At 39.9% G+C, this 20,681-nt stretch overlaps 1 protein-coding gene across 1 annotated transcript in view; it reads right to left on the bottom strand.

Moving 5' to 3' along the window:
- LOC147152580 (rho GTPase-activating protein 6-like) overlaps positions 1-20,681 on the bottom strand; it is a 79,717-nt gene that overhangs the window by 51,150 nt on the left and 7,886 nt on the right. The window lies entirely within an intron of this gene.

The following is a 20,681-nucleotide window of genomic DNA, read 5'->3' as shown; positions in this document are numbered from 1 at the left end:
ATTCAGAAGAATCCTGCTTCCAGCTTGATATTGCGATTTCAGTGCATCTATTTTTCTTATTCTTACCTCGGAATTTTTCAGAAATGTCACTACAGAGTAGTTATACTTTGTCTCACAATTCCGTTTCAAATTGGAAATTGTCATTCTAGCGATGGTCTTTTGGCATATTAGGTCTTGTAATGATTGGAGGGAGAATGACTGTCAGCATGAATTCTGTCCATTCTTCTTTGAATTGCTGATTTTCACTGTTGACCTTTCTTTTAGCAGCCAACTGGGGAACACACCATTTTTGTATCTAGCAAAGTGCCCTTGAAAACAGAAAATTGCTCATGCAGCTGTGAACTTAGTTACCTAACAACAGGCTGCCTATGCATCGTTGGCATGGAAACAAGTCCCCGTACGCATGTGCAGACCACAGCAAAACACGCAGTAAAGGTAAACATTTTCAATTTGGGTGTGCCTGCCGTGCTGCAAGCGCCCACCTGGTGCGCCGCCCGCCATACATACTTGTACACAATGAATGGTTTGGTTGACAGGGCACTGTGCTGTGCTAAGTAAGTGCAGTGTGGCTTCTGGCCACACTCCTCTGAGTATAACTGACCTTTTCTGATCCCAGAAAGGCCCTATCACATTTCGCTTACCGAGTTAATGTTGCTTTGTAGGGTACTGAATGGAGAATGATTTACTTTAAATAATCACAGCATAAGACTGAGAAGTCTGATCGTGCGACTTTTGAACATGTTGTATCTTTGTGTATTATGTATTATGTATTGGACAGTAGAGTGATGTTGCTTTTTTGGGCATGTGACACAGTAAATACACTTTTTTAAATAAATACAATTTAAAAAAAAGCCTTTTTTTAGACACCCCACATTCTTGAATATAAATTATGGGACTTTAAGTGACGTGACATGACAATAAACAATGAAGTGACAATGTTAAGATCCACACATTTTTAGAACTTACCAGTTATGGAAGAAAGCAGGAAGAGACATTAAAAGCGTTATAACATTAAAAAAAAAAATACTGTATATTCCATTATGTTGAAAAAAACTGAATGAATTGTGAGGGCATTCTTATTTTTTTTATTGTGGCCATTGAGTTAATGCAGTGTATCAATTATTACGGTTGTCTTCTATCCTCTTTAGCAAAGTATCACAGCCAGTAAACTAGTTGAATCCCCCCACCCCTTTTTCCTCAAACATGAACTACTTTGAACAATTATGTTGTACTGTACGTACAAGGACTGCAGGTTGCACATTTCTAACAGGGATGTGTGCCTGTTGCTGGGAAATATAATGTAAATGTGTTCCCTGTTTAATGCTTCTTAATCAACTTCATACGCAACACTGTGCTGTAAAAATGTCAGGTCATGTATGACAGATGCTCACAGTAGAGGATATTTTGTGCCTTGAGATATCTTTGACGCTGTTTGGCAGATCAGCCACGGTCACCTATTAGTGTCTTGATTTTTTTCCATTGCCGACAATTTGCAAAAACTGCGTCAGAGCCTTTTCATCATGTAAACTGTCCTTTGGAGAGGGACACATTATTTGTTCCTCCTACAGCCAGTGTTTACATCACTGAGTTGTTACTTTGGTAACAGATCTACCCTCACAGCCAGCAGAGGCTACACAGTGCAGAGATGGGTTTTTTTTTTTTTAATTTAATTTTTGCTCATATCACATAAGACAGGGATTGTTTTTTGGGGGAGGGGGGACTGGTGCATCCATCTATCCACATTCTTTTGGGCTTGTCCTAATTAGGGTCCCATAGCAGGTGAGCAGGGAAATACTAAGATGACTTTGGGCGAGAGGCGGTATACACTACGGACTGTTTGGCAGCCATTTGCAGGGTACAAACAACAAGAAACATTTGCACTCACGTGCACAGTTGCACAACTATAGACAAGAACCATACATGATGATTGATAGATGATGATGATGATTATTATTATGATTATTATTATTATGCCCTGCGATTGACTGGCAACCAGCATGACCTCCGGCCACCCACAGTCTCTGACCAAGCCTCACAGTGACCATGAAGTCAAGGTAAGTAGGTAATGTTGAAAGTTGTGCTTGTAATACGTGCACATGTGTGGATGCAAATACAAGCGAGGTAGCGAGCAATAGTCTTGTCTGCGGTGTTGCAAACTTGGTGAGCTTTTTGCTATATTTAGCGCCTTTTCCAAACCCTCTTGCAACTATTTTTCCAAAAAAGAGAATAGAAAAAATTACACAATGGTCCCACTGTGAGCAACGTTCCTATTTCCTGAAGAGGACCAAAAGGGCTTTGGCCTGATATAATCAGTGACATGCGTTGAGGTTCATGACTGGTGAGGCACTACTCCTCTGGAGTCAGATGTAAAAAATAGAGCCCCAAACCAAAATAGAAGATTAGCTTATACTTAAATTCTGACCTTTTTTGAAACATATGTTTCAAGTTAGTAAGTAAATTGTTTTCAAAGCTTTTAATTATGTTTCACTCCATTCCACACTGTTCAACAATGTGACAGCTTGATGAACAAAAGAACATTTATTATCAGGTCAAATTCATTGTTGTTGAGTTGGTGTTTTTTTTTCTTTCTTGCTCTTTTTTTTTAATAAATAAAAAAGGTCTTCCCTTTATATTTAATGTTATGAAAGCCCCGATTATAAAATTACCCACATCATAACAGAATGTCTGATGTTTCTAACAAACCAATCCGTGTCAAAATTGGTAAATAATTTAATGAGTTTTAATGAATTTATTGGAACCAAAAACATTCACCTCAATAGGGCCCCTGCATCGCGTCATCATCCGCTATGTTGGGAGCTACAGTGAATGAGCGTACGTTAAAGTCTGTGTATTTGTCGATCCAAAAACATGTTAAAAATGCAAGAAATCGACAGGCTTTTAAAAGGATAAATTAGGCAGTGAAGCCAGAGACCTATATCTTGCAAAAAATATACTGTATTTTCTGGACAATAAGCCGCTACTTTTGTCCTAGGTTTTGAACGATGTGCCTTATAGTCCAGTGCGGCTATTCTGTGGATTTTTCTTCCACTGTTAGGGGCGCTCTAACCAGAATTACAGTGTTACCTCTACTTACAAAATTAATTAGTTCTGGAAGAAATTTCTTAAGTAGAACATTTTTTTAAGTAGAGACACGTTTTCCATGTAAATGCATCAAAACATGTCACAAATACATGTTACAATTAGATTATTGCACAATAAATGAGAGTTGTGCATAATGTCAAAAACAAAGAATAGAGTAAAGAATAAAAATGATGGTCGTTTACCTTTTAATTGCTGTCCTCATCGCTTTTTGCCCTCTTTGGTTCATGTTTTCTCTCAGAAGTGGTTTTTGCCTGGTAATTAAGAACTGATTTAATAACGTGGCGACTGTAGATACATTACGGTCATATTCTTTGGCGAGATCAACCAAAAGCATCTATAGGGCTGGGCGATATGACTAAAAAGTATATCACGATATAAGTGTTTCATATTAGGCGATATCGATATATATTGATTTTTTTTCTTTTCTAAACTATTGAAAATAATGACCCGAAGAAAAATACATTTAGGTTGTTTTATTTTAACATAATACTTAACCTTTAATAAGAGGTCATTGTAACTATGAAAGAGTGAAATAAACGGGTCGATATAAAGATTAAATAAACTCCATTTTAAAGATAATGTGCTTAGGCAATATTGATGATTATTGATTTTGTTTTAAACCTTTTCTTTAAACAGTTAACTGTTTTTTGTACATCGTTATGCAGTGTAATGTGCAGTTTGTCCTCCATTAGTGCATTGTAAATGCTTATTTGCATTAGGTCTACCCCAAAGCAGATGTTGACACAAATATTAGCCTTCATTCAATTGAACGTTTTATCGAAGGCATTTTCTATTGGTATCGATCACGTGTCAATCGCGATACATATCGATATCGAATTATCGGCCCAGCCCTTCGCATCCCTTTTTCATACTTTGCTATCATTTCTAGCTTTGTTTGTATGGACAAAAAAAATATTTTCTCTTTTATTTCTTTTCCTCGTTTCTAATTCACGTAAAACTATCGGAACACCTCATGGCCGGAGGGGCGAATGACGAGGACGCCGCATAGACATATCCTTCTACCTGTCTATTTACACACATACGGTAGAGGTCCCTCTTAGTGAATGGGATGCCAAGAAGATGCTAGGTAATAGCCAATGGCAGAGCAGCTATGAGTATGTTGCGTTCTGGAAACTCTGGAGCTGCGAGTAGCAGCCCATACTGTATTTTTACCTTTCGTATCCTGAAATTTCTTTCGTAACAAGAGGCAATATTTTCCCGTTGAGGCATTTCGTAACTTGAAAATTTCGTATGAAGAGACGTTTGTAAGTAGAGGTACCACTGTACAATACAATTCAATACAATACATTTTCCATTAACAGGATGTGACTGCAGGTGGAGGAGTTGCACTAGGTTATTTCATTAGGTGGTATGTCGTATGTAGTAGAACAATAAAAGGTGGACATTAACTGACAAACAAGAGTGTCAGCGGGCAGTGAAATGACAATAAGTACTGTTCATTTTCTCCGTTTTAATCAGCAAAGTTGCTGCCGTGTTAAAAGACACAGTTAGGAAAGAATCTGTTCAGGTACATACATATACATTTACAGTTCAAAATCGTTCTGTAAATGTAGTAAATACTGCATCTAATTTTTCAAAATAGAAGATGACTTCATGGGTTTCAGTGAAGATGATTAAAGTGACTTGTGATTTCAAACAGAGGAGAAATGAAGATAAATAAATACTGTTTATTTTCTCTTTGTTCTGCTCCATTTTAATCAGCAAAGTTACTGCCATGTTAGGAAAGAATCTACTCAGGTACATACATTTACATTTCCAGTTCAAAATTGTTCTATGGAGTAAATATCACATTTTTCAACATAGATAGTGGTAGTTTGTCAAAGTTGGTAGTCGGAAACGCTAACGGAAGCCCTTTTAAAATGATAGACCGACCGGCCTATAGGCGATTAGGATTTGGTCCGGCTGGACAAAATGGCGGATAAACGGACGGCGGAAGGGTACCCTGGCTGTAGGCGGAAGGCGATAAACGGACCGCAATTTTTTAGTAAATTGTCCAGCTCTGTTAGGCAGACTGTTGAACGTTAGCATTTCCATTATATATGTGATAAATCATGTTTATTATAAAAAGAACGACAAACAGCAATGTTTCTTGTGTGAGTACAAGTGCCAGCTACCTGAGTCAGCAATGGATGTGTGCATGGTAACTCACTTCCTGCCCCTGTATTTGAACAGGAAATAAGCACATTCAGCTATTTTAATGATAAAATCAATGATAATTATTGGATTGAAAAAGAAAATCAAAGGAAAGCATGGACTATTGAACTAATGTGGAACATACCTTTCACTACAAGTTTTTTTCCTTTATTTTCTTCACCTCTTCACATGCAGAAAAGGGTCAGCAGGGTCCAGCAGTGCCTCACTTGCCTAGCCTGACCGCACATCTCTGCTGACAATGCTGTACGCAAATCTACAATTTCATATAGTGTATGTATTGAGTGTATTTAAGTCATCAATGTATCATTTATACATCACTGTCATGAATGTTATACTTACCACGTATCTACAGTTTGGTCCAGTGCATCAAAACAAAAACTTGCAAAACTTCAAATCACTCAAAATGAGGTAGCTCACCTGGCCTTCTGCTGTTCAATTCCAGGCAGTGTTGACAGCATGCATGTTAGGCTGTCTTGAATGATGGTGGGGGAAAGACTGGCATGCAGCCTTATTTTATTTTCGGAAAATAGTCAAGATTTCAGGTAAACCTGGTTTCTTGTTATTACAACTGCTACCAACCATTAAAAGGCATAGATAGCTATGACATGAGTCATGCCTAAAAGTGGAATTCAACCCAAACATTTTTTTATTCAAGAATATGTACCCAGCAGGCCAACTAGTTGAAAACATGGCATTCCGATTAATTTTGCGTTTGTGGAATATAAGTTAAGCAGCAAAATGCACTCGTTTTTAGCCATCTCTTGGGCGGCCATTTTGTCTACTGTCGACTGAAAATGACATCACAACTGCTCACAACGACCAATCACGGCTGACCTGTTTTCTGAATCTGAGCCGTGATGCAAGTGTCCTCATGTTGCCATCCAACCGACAAAGTTCTAGCTCTGCCCCTGGCAATAATGTCTATAAAGCCATAAGACATGAACACACACATAAACATTGAACACACACACGTACAGTGTGACTGTGATAAGTAATTTCAGAGTCTATTAAATGTCCATTAACACACTCCCTGCAAGTCTGAGCTAATGTGACCCAGGTGTGGTCTGCTGAAACTGCAGAACCCCCGCCCCCACACACACACACATTTTAGGTATCAAAACAACTGTACCAAGTTGACATTGTTAAAATAGTGCATACTTGGAGATCATTAGCAACAGAATCTCATTATAGAATGTAGCCTACAAATACATTTGTGTTTAGAGTTGCATATCGTAGTCAGAGGTGGGCCTTCGTCTATGCTTTATGCTTTTCTATGAGTTCCCGTCTATATTTCAGACCCGCTGGTCCGGTCTGAGTCAGCCAAATGGCATCGATAACAGACTTTACTGGTACCACATCTCACGCAGTTACCCCACTTCTGACACGCAGCTAAACAATGAAAAAAAGATGAACAGTTGTTTGTATACCTTTACCTTTCGGTCCCGCAGATGCAATAGCGTGCCCCATTTTGTTTTTATTACACAGATCACCACACTGTGCGTGTGTATGTGTCTGTTGTTTATATTTAATATTTTTTCTTTATTTGGCGGCGTGTCTGCTTGTGCGGCCTGTGACGTAAAAATTATGTTCTCGACGCTGATTGGCTGTCGCCGACGAGGGACAGACTGAGACCACGTGGGTCAGCTGGAAATACTGCCCAGCAGCTATAGACAGACGATGTCCAGCTCTGATCGTGGTAGTATCATAGTAGTATTTACAATAGTGTGCTATTTCAAAAATCTAACAATGACATGGAGCAGAAAGTGGAGCACATTGCGATTCACACTGTTTGCTGTTTATGTTTATTCATCGGGGTGGTATGAATAGACATTGTAGTTACAACTTTAGTTGCAAATGAATATTAAAATAATTTTATGTTATCAAATTTTGACTCAAAAATGCAAGACTGATACACATTTTAAATGATGGATATGTTTTTTTTTTTTAATTAAATCAGTTTAATTGGCTGGCAACCAATTCGGGGTGTCCCCCGCCTACTGCCCATTGCCAGCTGGAATCGGCTCCAGCACTCCCTTGTGAGGATAAGCGGTATAGCTAATGGATGGATGGATAAATCAGTTTAGTGTTTACAAAGGGATCACAAATGTTGTTGAGTTGCGTCTGACAGCTGTTTATAACAAGTTTTTGGGTGCAGAACCCAGAACCGATCTCAATTTTTCTCTATCACCGTAAATTTTGTAACTATAGAATCCCTTTTTTCATTAAAAAAAACATGAAATGAATGTGTCTGTATGTAAATGAAACACTAAGATGGAACAGTTACAAGCTTTGAAATCATAAAAATAAAAACATAAAAAAAAAAACAGCCTAAAACAAAACACAACAACGGTATGCCTATGGTTCCAAGGTTAATTAAGAGAAAAGCCAGCACGAATACTCTTAATTAATACTCTGCTTGTTTTTTGTCTACATATATTGATAGGAATGACCTATTGGGAGCGGCACACACCTCTCACTACTCAATTGTGACTGCACAAACAAGTTGCCAAATGAGTGTAGATGAGCTGTAGATGAGTCCAAGCCAATATAAAGTCTTACTACAGCTAATCAGTGGAATTGCACTTATCTCTAGGAGAAAAAAACTTGACATGCGAGAAAAAACCTGACTACAATTTTTGAATCAGCATGCAAATTTGAGTTTTAATCAGATGAAAATTGTTCCCCAATGTTATCTGTTATGAAAGGTTGTTTACGTGATGTCTCTATGATGTCATATAGGCCTGAAGTTTTACAGTTTAAATCTTTGAGTTACACACTGACAAATTGGCAGTACGTCAAACCTTCTTGGAGTGAGGATGCGAACTCTCTTCAGTCGTGATCTCTGTTGTTACTTTGTATTTTTCTTGATGAATACTTTTTACACTTCAACTTCCGTGTCATATCTGCGAATGGGTCCAAATCCCGATCCTCACATGACATTATTTAGATATTGATTACTGAAGGAATTCCTCCAAATTAAGAAGTTTCAGTTTTTGTTGATTATGGCGCTATATAGACCAAAGCAGTAGTGTTCTGCCTGAAGGAAAACCACATTTCCCTTGAAGACCAGTGCATACCGTCGTGAAATCCTGATCTCCTGATCGCTTGCAGTTCGACTGAATTACATTTCTGTTTCCAGTGGCAGTGTGAAGGATAAGTAGCGATGAGGTAATGAATCTAATTGTGTCACGACAATATCATACAACGATGTTCAAAACAAACCTTTAACTTTGGTTTTGTACCATATTCCCCGACTGTGCCTCCCCCCCACCTCATCTGACTTTAGAGCATTGAAACAGAAAAAATAAAACCATATGTTGGATAATTTCACAGTAGACACACGTACAGATCCCTGCAGGAAGATGCCGCATTGCTTGAATACCAACCCTGCTCAATTTGCACGAATATACAGTCCAATCTCTCAGGGAAAGTACTACTATTGCTAAAAAAAAAGGTCCAACAGATGAAAAATCCATCCATACATCATCCATTATCTGAACAGATTTGATTAAAATGGTAAATGGAGTGCACTATGTACTACATGTACAGCTTGCTGCTCAAAAAGCTTTACATTCGCATTAATTTGACATTTCACACAACCTAGGTAGGCTACACTTATTTGACAATCTATTGAACTGTAAGAGCCTGCTGCCACTTTAACTCTTAAAAGTTTTACTTTAAAATTTTGCTTACCTTAACCAGAATACCGTGTCACATTGTTGCCAAAGGTACAATCCTGGTGGATCAAAATGCTTCGTAGTCCTTGTGAAAATTTAAATAAAGTAACTATTACAATAAAAAAAAATTTTTTCTCTGAATTCATTTTCTTTTTCTTCCTCCTCTGTCTTTTAGTGGTTGGAAAACAACTTTTGGTGTATTACTGCCACCTTCTGAAATGGAGTGTGGGGGGCGCCATTATACCGTTTCAAAACCTCTAACCCTACTCTCGGTTCTTTCCAAAAATAAAAATAGAAATGTAATACTTAATTCACAAGAACTTCTCTGTAAAATTGTCTCTGTATTCAAAGCTTCTTTATCACTTCTTAGTCAACCTGAGAAACCCATGATTCTGTCTTTGATGCATACCGCCACCTGCTGTACATATACAGTCAATGCAGCCTGGGTCGCATTTCCGTCTCTCATCAGCAAAACGGGCATCCATCAATGATGGACTGTGAGCTCTGTTCGGACTTAACCAGGTTAGTGATTGATGACACAGACGGACGAAAATCCACTTCTGTCTGTGCTTAGTCCCTTTTTGAAATTTCCTGTCTATCGTCTAACGTCAGCAAATCGGGCGTCCTTCAGGGATGGACAGACAAACCGGTCAGGAACAGACGGAATGCCAAGAGAGATTGTGCACAGTGACATAAAGCTTATACAGCACAAAGCCAGAGGAACAGAGCGTTTCGGATGGTTTCATCAGAAAGGTTATAATACGTGGCACCTCGTTTGTGCATTACAAACATGCAATGCAGACAATTCCTATTGTAATGAAATGCAAATACCAGAGCTGGGCATCGCTTAACCATCACAAAGTATCCGTCTGCATATTTAGCCGACCCGTAAGGTCCCAATCAGTCCGAGACAGCCAAACGGCGTCGAGAACGGACTTTACCGGTACCGCATCATGTGCAGGTCCCGCACTCCTGATACGCAGCCGAATAAAAAAAATCAAAAATAAAACAGTGTTCTATACCTTTCGATCCCACAGATGCAATGACATGTGCCCCATTTTGTTTTTACATCACCGATCACCACGCTGTGCGTGTGTTTGAGTCTGTTGTTTTTATTTTATAATTTTCTTTATTTTAGAGAGAGAGAGAGAGAGAGAGAGAGAGAGAGAGAGAGAAAAAATCCGGAGCACAAGACAGGCTTGCATGTAAATGTTTATGTATCGTTTAAGCAAATGTCTTAGTTAAGTTCAATCATTCCAACAGCTAGAATCACATTATTTCTTATTTTAATTCCAATGTGCTATTGATCGGATTTATTTGGCCATAAAACATATTCTGAACAGCTGTTGGACATTTTTGTGTCAGACTCTTGGGACAAAGAGGGGCCTTGCACAGGCTCGTAGATGTGCACAGCTGTAACTGGCCACACCACAGCCTACCCATATTTTTAATGTGATTCATCATTTGCAGTGCATGCGCGCGTACTGGTGTCCAGATGCTGAAGTTTGTACAGTACTTTGGGTTGGTGGAGCTCATGCAGGGTTGATTGAAGCAGATTGGTGCCCTCTATTGTCAGAGTTCACTGAATGCACTTCACTAGGTACGCTTTGCAAAATGGCTTTCTGACATTAAAACACCCCAATACCTCTAAATCAACCCCATCCTACATACTGTAATGGTCTTTCATCAATTAGAAAAGTGGTGAAGTGGTAAGTTTTAAGAGTAAAAGCCAGATCTAGATGACAATTTTGAGTGAGTGGGTGAGTGAGTGGACTTTGGAAACGGACGACAGGTGCAATCTCCAGAGGCGACTCCGGCCCTGTGTCCTCTCGACTACGGTCAGGCGACCAAAGCAGGAACAGATAACAAATGGAGAGTAAAATTATTTCCTCCTACTATGTATTTCTTCATAATCTGTTTCCAATGTGACAGTATAATGACGTGAGGCTATAGGTAAAGCTGCCATCATTGTTTTTGAAAGAAAAAAGCCTGTGCACTGCAGTGGCTATTAGTCTCTGGCTAATAGCTAACACTATTTTAACAAAAAATTGAGTATTTCTGTCATGTTACCATGAGTTACACGTGAACAGCTGTCTGTTTTTGATGTTGGGTGAAAGGGACAACGCTACTCGTTATTTTATCCCACGTGTGTATATTCACACATCACATGTGCATTCAGTGACCGTATACACAGTGGGACATTTCAAACTCGGACAGAAAAAAACTCCACCAAACTATTAAACGTTAATAACCACAAATACCGAAACAATGTGGGCTTTCTAACAATCTCCAAAAGCTGACACACAAGAAAAATGATGTTTTATTTCATGTGTTCTGAAATGTGGTTTGTTACAGCTGCAGCTGTTGTGAAAGCACAATATAAATAAAAAAGTTGAGTTGAGCACAACACCACCTTTGTAGTAGTATTATGTGGTATAGTATGCCACACAGGGGTGAAGCCAAAATTACTTCAGTGGTGTGGCCAGGGTGACACAACAACTCAGTGAAAGGTGGCCAGGAGTGGCTTTTTCAAAGTCAATTGTCACCAATGGCCAACAACATTTTGCATAATGCGATAAAGGCTCATTCATTCAAATCACATCTAAAAAGCAGAATGACACAAAAATCTCTCAATATTGCTTTTTACTTAGGATTATCCGTGTATGTATATTAGGCAAGATTGGTATATGTGTCCATTTTATTTCCTGAAACAATCAATGTGGATGGCATGATAAACAATGACTTCTTGGCTATGTTATTATTTGCTTGCTATGGTGTGAAATTAAAGATTTTAATTGATGTTGACTCTAAGAATTTAATGCTCTTTACTTAAGACAGATTCTTTCAGAATTTGAATTCTGACCAATTGTACAATTATTCTTTAAATATGCAGTTAAAATAAATAGCTTCTGATAAGGGTATCAAGGGGGTTAAAAATACTGCATTCATGTGAAAATGAAAAATCACGTCAAAAAGTTTTCCCTAGGTGTGGCAGTGGCCAGAGACTGACAATGGGTGGTCATCATGTAGATCCGCCCCTGATTCCACAGAAAATACTGCTTTGGAAAGTAAACAACATTGTCTAACAAATCTGTTAAGTGCCCTCATTTATGTTGAGCACAGTCTATGCGGTGAGAAAGTATCCACTAGATGGCAATAATATGCTAACATGAAAAAGACCAATTGAAGCAGCCTCATAATGCCTTTCATATAAGTTCATGTTTGAGAGTAGAGTTTTCTCAAGCACTAATGAACTATGACGGCAAAGCATGTGCCGACTTAAATAAACACATGTGCAACCCATACAACTCTAACAAAATTCATTTCTTTAACTTCTTGCCTCAAATTCTTCCTCTGCAGAACTACAAAGTACGTTTCTATTTATAGCTGCAGCTTGCCTCACTCTGTTTTGCTTTCTTGCTGTCTGGCAGATTCTCAAGGATGTAGGAAAGGTCTACGGGTTTACTTTGCCTCACTTTGTGCCTTGGGCCATTACCATATCATATCAGATGTTTAATGAGAGTGTTTCTGTATTTCCTGTGACATTTCAGGAGCAAGAAAAGCTGCTTTGAAAGAGCTAGATAGCGTTCACAAAGACACACGCACACACACACACACCAAAGTGACTGTTGTTGGACAGCCGTAGCACCAGAAAAGTAAACACGATACTGTATATTTTTTCATTTGTTAGCATGGAAATAATTGGGAGTACCAGGGAGTACCTCGCCTCTCGCCGAAAGTCAGTGAGGAATGGCTCCAGCACACCTGCGGCCCCCTACTGAGTAGTATAAAGGATGGATGTACGAAAAGATATATACATATATACACATTTATATATTTGGGATGGGACGAGATCTCATGCTACGAGACCCCGCGGGATTAGAACGCCACGAGATTTCCTGTCCCTGCACAGCACGAGATCTATTTTCTTTTGACGGCGTTTTTTAGTCTGGGTGAATATAGCAGATGTCCTAAAAGTAGCTGTCACCGAATGGGAACTTCCGAGGCCAAATCACGGAGTCGCTGTTGTGACCGACAACGCTCGCAACATGGATGTGGCGATACGTGAGGCTGGCTTTGAGCCAGCCGCACATTAAGTACAACGCTAGTGCAGTTGGTCCAAAGTTGGCCGCGTATCATGTTTGTTTAGACGTGTCAAGCGTATAGTTTCTTTTTTTCACCGATGCTCAACAGCAGCAGCACTTTTGACGTCTAAATAAAAACAGCTCGAGCTGCCCGCGCACAAATTAATTATGGACGTAATCACGCGCTAGAACAACTCTTTGGACATGATGGCTCGCGATCTCGAGCAGCGGGGTGCCGTATCTGCAGCTCTGAGGAGCCCAGAACTACGATGAGTTGCAGAAATCTTGACACAGACGCTGTGACATTCCTCTTGTTGAAGAGCGACTGAGAAACAAGTTGAACTCTACAATACAATACAATTTTATTTATATAGCGCATTTCACAACAGCTAGAGCTGTAACAAAGCACCTTAAAAACAATACAATAAACAAAAACAAAAAAGAGGCCGTGATACATCTATTAATAAATATATCAATACATATTAACAAATATATAAAATAAAAATAAAAATATAAATAAATAAAGCCAATAAATTAACATAAAACACTATACACAATTGAGTTACTGCCCCACGAGCTCAGTTGGATTTTGTCAAAGTATTCAGTAAGAGGAAAGATCTCAGCTTTAGCTGTTATTGCAGCAATATTTGAGAGCATGTAACGAAAGTGACTCCTGTTTGCATTCGCACTTTAGAGCTAGATGATTAATTTTCTTGCAGTCTGTTCGATAAAAAACATTTTGAAAACTAAAAAAAAAATTTTTTTAATTTAATGGAGGCTGTTGTTACCAGGTTTATTAGCCAATGGGGAAGAGTCAGTCCAAGCCAATTGAATTCGTATGTTATTTGTCCCATGTTATCGCTGTGTGATGTTGTTACCAATGGACGGACGGATGCCGAATTTTGGGGGCGGAGGACGGGAGTGACACGTTTGAAAAAATGTGACAGACTAAGCAAGGGTGGAGGTGGATTTTAGCCCACTAATTGGCCCTCATGCGTGTGACGTGGTCGCAAGGCGGCCAAAGTTCATCTCAACCTACAGGGCGAAAGGCTACTTTAGCTTCTTTATACTCCCGCGTCGGCGCGAGCAACAGCTGCCGCATTTTATCACGTGACCGACGCATTGTGCTGTGAGACATGTTGGCGACAGGTCTGCAACACATTCCGCGCACACGTCAGAAATTGTTGCTGCGTATACGACGCTGCGCACATTCTCTCTCGTGGTCGGTCCGTCATGTCATATGTTGCGATGCAGTTTCCCCCGGCTCGGCCCGCCAATTTATTTGTTGCCACGGAGTAGAGGATCCAGCTCGTTGCTACTAGTTTGGCAGCGGCATGGGTGTTATGTAACGTATGTGTATGTAAAGAAGCTACGTAAGGATCGTTTTCTCAATACAATTAAATGCATCGTCTAGTCATCTAGGTCCCTTTGTTGTAGCAGGCACGATATCCATTGTTGTTGGTGTCTTTTTGATCATTGCTCGACAGTAAAAACGCCGACTGGAATTGGCCATAAAAGGCAGTCGTAGCGACATGAAACTGGAACACATCAAAACAACGCCTGTGGGTTGTGCGCGAGTATAAATGCAAAATGCGAGCAGTACTGTTGCAGTGACGTGTTTGTGTATGCCGCCCTCGGGAGTATAAAGGAGTCTGAAATGGGCAAACAACAAGAAATGCCTCTGAACGCACCACTATTTACTCAAATATGCATACTTACTTGTTTGTAACCCTCAAAAGTTGTTCTACCTTTTCCGGAGGCCGTGGTGGGCGGGTTACAATTCAAGGTCGAGTTCATGCACTTCTTCTGGCGTCTTCCCTACTAAAACAACCGACATGGCAGGACAGTGTTTCGTTGCACCTTTATTGAAGTTGAACAACATCGCTCTAATTGACCTCTCTCTCTTTTTCTTCTTCGCTGTGGAAATGCGCCGTAACAAACCAGCTCAAAAAGGAACAAATACTTAAGCAGGATAAAAATAAATATATACTCACAACTAGAGGTGGGCGATATATATCGTTATCGATATCATCGTCAATCTTGCTTTCACTATGTGTAATTTTACATTATCGAGTATTAATACTGCCTCGAAAAGCGAGTCAGCCAACAGCCGCAAAGTATGAGGAAATGCTGAAAAATCAGTGTGCATTGACGTCAGAGGAGGAGGAAGTGATAATCATTCGCCGAATCAGCGGACAGGACTCGGTCACGTGACTCTGTCCGCACTGCAGCATTTTCAAGCAGAGTGTCGAGCGGGGATCCGATTCATAGCAAGGCGCGAGTCCACGTCGTCCGTAGTCTTTAAATGGTTTGGAGTTGACAAGACTGACGTCGGTGGGAATAACATTGTTCGATGTGCCAAAACGGTCACTGCAAAGATTTGCGTTCCTCGCAAAAATTGCGAGATAACGCAAAGTTTTTTGCGAGGGAACGCATTTTTAAAAAATGCGTGTTTATGTACTTCCGGGTCAGTTTAGCAGCTAGCCTAGCCTAGCCTCTAATACGTGGCTGTTTGAGAGACGACAGTACGTCAGAGACGGAGAAACCATGCTTAATATCCAAAACTGATTTTAGGTCTTTGTATTACAAGCAAATTTCAAAGCAATTCCATTAAACCCACCCATGGCTGAAAACACACCCTTTGTTGCTTTTGTTTACCCGGAAAATGACCCGTAAGTACATAAACACGCATTTTTTAAAAATGCCTTCCCTCGCAAAAAACTTTGCGTTATCTCGCAATTTTTGCAAGGGAACGCACATCTTTGTGAGGGAACGCAATCTTAGTGAGGGAACGCAAAGTTTTTTTTTTTGTACTTCCATGTCACCTTAGGGGCTCCGTAGAAAACAGTCGCTGAGTTGAACCAACAAATATAAACGCACCCACTCACGCACATACACACTCAGTACTTTAGCGAGCAAGTCAAACGTGACATCCTGGATGATCGGTTAACATTCAGTTTAGTCGCTTGTAGTCCACATCAGTCATAACTAGCCTGTATTCCTGAGGCATGTTGTTGCACAAACTATGGCAGCTTATTAGTGTGACGCCCGGATACACCCATACATGAATAAAATCACAAGTCTACATATCACAGCGATGAATGAGTGGGAAAATGCACTTTTCGGTAAATTGCAGTTTTGTTATGACGTTATGTTTTTCATGGCGACGTCTTTTTTTTCCCTCACTGGGTGACACTTCGTCACACGTCACATATCAAATACATTTTTTTCTCATTTTGATTGCTCTAGTAGGTGGCAGTCGTACACCAGAACTTACTGCAGCTCAAAATGTCATATCATTATGGAATAAGAGCAGAGAATTCAAATGACATAAATATTCCCAAAAATCTATGTAAGTCTATACATTTTTTGGGTTCTTTATTGTTAAATATTGTCGTAGAATATCATTATGTTTTGCAGAAGCTGTATTTAGCAATTTAAAAGAGATGTTCACTAACGCTGTCCATCCACAATTGGTCTGTGAAGCACGTGCAGATTTAAAATATTTTTTGTAAGATATCGTCAAATTATCGTTATCAAGTTTTTTTTTTTAAATATTGAGATTTTTTTTTTTTTGCCCATATCGCCCATCCTTACTCACAACACAATATTGCAGCATGTTAGAAAATTAATAAATAAAAAATAATACATGCAATCCTCAAATTAATATACAAAAATCATTATATCAATTGGCAACTAAATCATATGTTAGACTTGCATTGGGAGCCCCGGCGGGAACGTTGTGCACTGTGCACGTTCGGTCTGCACGGAGGAGAGAAGAAAAGGAAGGAGAAGAAGAATGAGATGAAGAAGAAGAAGGTGCGTTGGCGTTTGACCGCAGGAAATTTGAAACCTGAATGCCGCAGCCGCTTCATTCACACACATCGGAGAGGGAGAACCTTTGCTTGGTAGAAGATAGCTGGCAAAAGAAAAAAAAAAGGTTTCATCGCAATCAAGTGGCCGACAGGCATCGCAATCAAGTGTCCGACACTCCGTGCAGACCAAACGCTGTGCACTTCACACGTTCGGGCTGCCGGGGCCCCCAATGGAGGTAAGTACGCGCAGTTGGGTAACTACTAGTGGCGCGTTTCAAGCGAGTTTGAAGTGTGTCCACAGTGGGTTCCAGTAGTAAATTATCCAGATAATGAGCTTTAAATAAACCTCTGCCGTTAGCAGCATCTCTCCAGCGACGCGTCCTTCACTGATGCTTTTTTTGGGGTGGGTGGTGGGCGCACGTTAGGACGGAACCTCTTTAAAAGGGTGAGGAAGGACGGAGGACGGAGGACGGACAGGCAAAAAAGGGTTAAGTGCACAGCTCAGGTTGTTACTTGCAAATCCATTCATCCATTTCTGCAGCAGTGTTTAGCTGTTTAATTGCATTGTGTGCACATGCTGCTTGTTTCACGTAAATTGCACAATAACATATATGGGTCACTGGACAGTTCATAATAAAACAATACATATACTGAACTATATATAGGTAGGTCTTTTCTTGAGGTACAAAGTTGGAAATGGGCATTAGGACCTGCAGTGTGTTGTCTTAAAGCTACCCCTCTGTCAGCAGGCCGTGGCACCTCTGCTTGACGCTTTGACCTAGAATTCCTTCCAGATAAATATACAAGCCTCCACCCTGTAAGCGACTGGAGTAGAATTGAGTGTGATAGGAAGTTCTCTGTGCTCGGTACTAAGCTAGCAAAGACTGAATCCTGCATGGGCCAACATCCACCATTCAGTTCATCCTCAGAAATAGTTTGCTATTCATTGTTCATCTGTAAATATTCTTTAATGTTCCTGGGAGGAAACTATGCAGACTTTGTTCTGTTTGGACGTGTAAGATCGCTCCAACTTTGGATTTCACTCACTGTGTAGTTGACGCTGATCAGGATTACAGAATGTGTGTGTGTTAGCAATGCCTTTCCTCTGACCCACAACAAAACACATTTAAAAGAACTGGGTCACTGTACATACATGCTCAAGGGCAACAGCTAGGGATGTACACTTTTGGTATTCAAGACCCTAAAAAAGCAAACTATTAGATCACTGCCTTCTGTATCAACAGTGAAACCCAACACGGCTGTCCACTTGCTGGAGGCGAGCTTTAATCGACAACAGACAGAGAGATTCTGTCAGCGGATATTAATGTTTACTTTGCGCCCGTCTTCTATTCCAAGCAGTACTCTTTCCCTGCATTGTTGAGAAAACATCCCAAAGGAGACGTGAGCTCACCCACGCTGGGATGTTGCCAGACAAATCTCCAATGGCTCATCGAGACCCTCGTCAACACAAGTCTGGTTATAGAGCGTCTACTTTAGCCTCTACTAGAATTACACTGTCAAATGCATACCTCTACATCACCTTTCCTTTCACAAAGCATATTTTTGCTAGTGAAAAGTAATTGATACTACAATGAACCTTGAAGGTGAACATGGTTAAGCTACATTTTTGGAAAAGTGCATTTTTTTTGCACAGGAACATCCAGGGCACAATGGGCTGTGTGTCAATGGTTTCATCGTATCATCTACTATAGCATCCAACTGCATTTTCTGATGTTATCCCCTGCACTGCGGGAATACTTGTAATAATATCTGAGTAGGCTATTTGCTAGACCAATGTACCTATTTCTTATTTGACATTTTTCTTTAGTAACACCATCTGTCAGGTTTCCCGAACAGGTAGTTTTAATTTCTAAATCGCTATTGCAGCATAAATGTAATAACATGACTGGAGGAAAAAGGAATATATTTAAAAAAAAAAAAAAAGAAAGAAAAATGGGAAAAGAAAAGGTAAATGCAACATCTACCGCATAATTATATTTTATACTGTCTGCTCGTAGACAACCCACTTTCTGGTTGGTAATTAGGATGGGAGTGCTGGTTTCCAGAACTTAATAAAGACCATAATTAAACTAGACCCACTCCGTATCTTTCCCAGGGAAAAAAAGTCTGGTAAATATACATTTCAGAAAGCTCAAAATATCAAAAGAAGACTGCCATTTGATTATGTGTTGTATTAGTGGATTTTGTGGGGCAACGCCAATTTAACAGGACACGTTGCCAATTGTGACTGAAAAAAAAACGACTGAAAGAAGAGTGCAAGCCAAAGAAAATCAGCCGTTGCTACATCATGCTTGTAGCACTTATATTCAAAGGGGGAGTCAATCCAAACATATTTTTTTCAAGAATATGCTCTATGCAAGCGCACTAGTTGAAACGAGACATTCTGATTAATATTGTGTTTGTGGAATAAGAGCTAATCCACACATATTTAGCCATCTCTGGGGGCGACCATTTTGTCACTTCTGTCGACTGAAAATGACATCACAGTGGCTCTGGGTTTAGGTGAGCTGTGATTGTTCATTACCTTAGCCCTGAGCAAATTGGGTGGATTTTGCTGCTTAACTCTTATTCCACAAACGCAATATTAATCAGAATGCCTTGTTTCAACAAGCGGGCCTGAATAGAAAATATTCGTGAAAAAAATATGTTTGGGTTGACTTTGTCGGCAGCCTTCCATGAATATTACCGCAAAGAACAGGGCATGTTCGCTCTGTTTCATCTCAGATTTTATTATGGGTATTCGCCTATGTCAAATTTTCAAAGTTATTGTGCCTGCAAAACAACCTCTTACATTAGAGGTTAGGTAGATTTCAGGGAGGAACTTGGTGAGGAATCACAACAGAAGAATCAAGCATGCTCACAAGTTCAAGACTTGGTGTGCATTCCTGCAATCTTTTCATTTTAATTTATTACTGATGGAAATAAAATATCTCAAAAATCATGTACACCCAATAGTTCAACCTTGGCCGTACAACTATTTTGCAAACGCTGAAGTGCACTCCCAAAATGCTCAACTGCTGCATTCAGAGCCAACATTCCAGCACTTGGACGATGAGTTAATAACTTGTTTGTCAACCTTTTTAAGCCCAAAAACAACAGTCATAGACTCAGATGAACCACTTCAATGGCTTTACTTTAAACAATGGAAAGCCTGGGGGAGCCCCCTTGTTAAACCCTAATGGCATTCAGTTTGAGAAGGATCCATTTTGGTTTTAAGCAAATCTTGCCAGTCCCTGCACCGTCACAGTATAATGTCTTTTTTTTTTTCTTTTTTTTTTTTTAAAATGTCATCCATCTATCACGCATACCACTTGTCCTGAATGAGAGCTGAATTTGAGAGGTGGGGTATACCCTGGACTGGTCTGCAGTCAACCACAGACCACACACACATGCACAAAAAAAAACCCTTCACACATATTAACACCTATGGACAAATTAGCACCTTGATGAATTATTTGTTTCATATTTGAATAACCGTTTAAAAAAATGCAATTGTGTGGAAAAAAAAAAACATTGCACACAATGAAACTCTAACAATTCTATAAAATACTGTACAAGCTGAGGGGCAATTATTTCATCATCCAGACTCAGCTAATGACTCCAAAGTGATGGCCTTCTTATTCTCAATGGACCCATTGCAGGGTGGAAAGATTAGACTAGACAGATTTGGCAGGGGCTAACTACAAAGTGAGACCATCTCAACGGCACCAAGAGAGGCAGAGGAAAAGGGGCCGTAGCAAAGCTGTTGAGCAGCTCTCTGGAACAGGAAGTGGTGTAAGAGTTTTTCAAGGGCCGCGTGGTTTTTG

This window comes from Filicampus tigris, chromosome 1 (assembly GCF_054856515.1).
Source record: "Filicampus tigris isolate MCC_2025a chromosome 1, RoL_Ftig_1.0, whole genome shotgun sequence".
In the NCBI taxonomy this organism is placed as follows: Eukaryota; Metazoa; Chordata; class Actinopteri; order Syngnathiformes; family Syngnathidae; genus Filicampus; species Filicampus tigris.
Note: the sequence above shows the minus strand (reverse complement) of the source record. Positions and strands in the feature narration are given on the sequence as shown.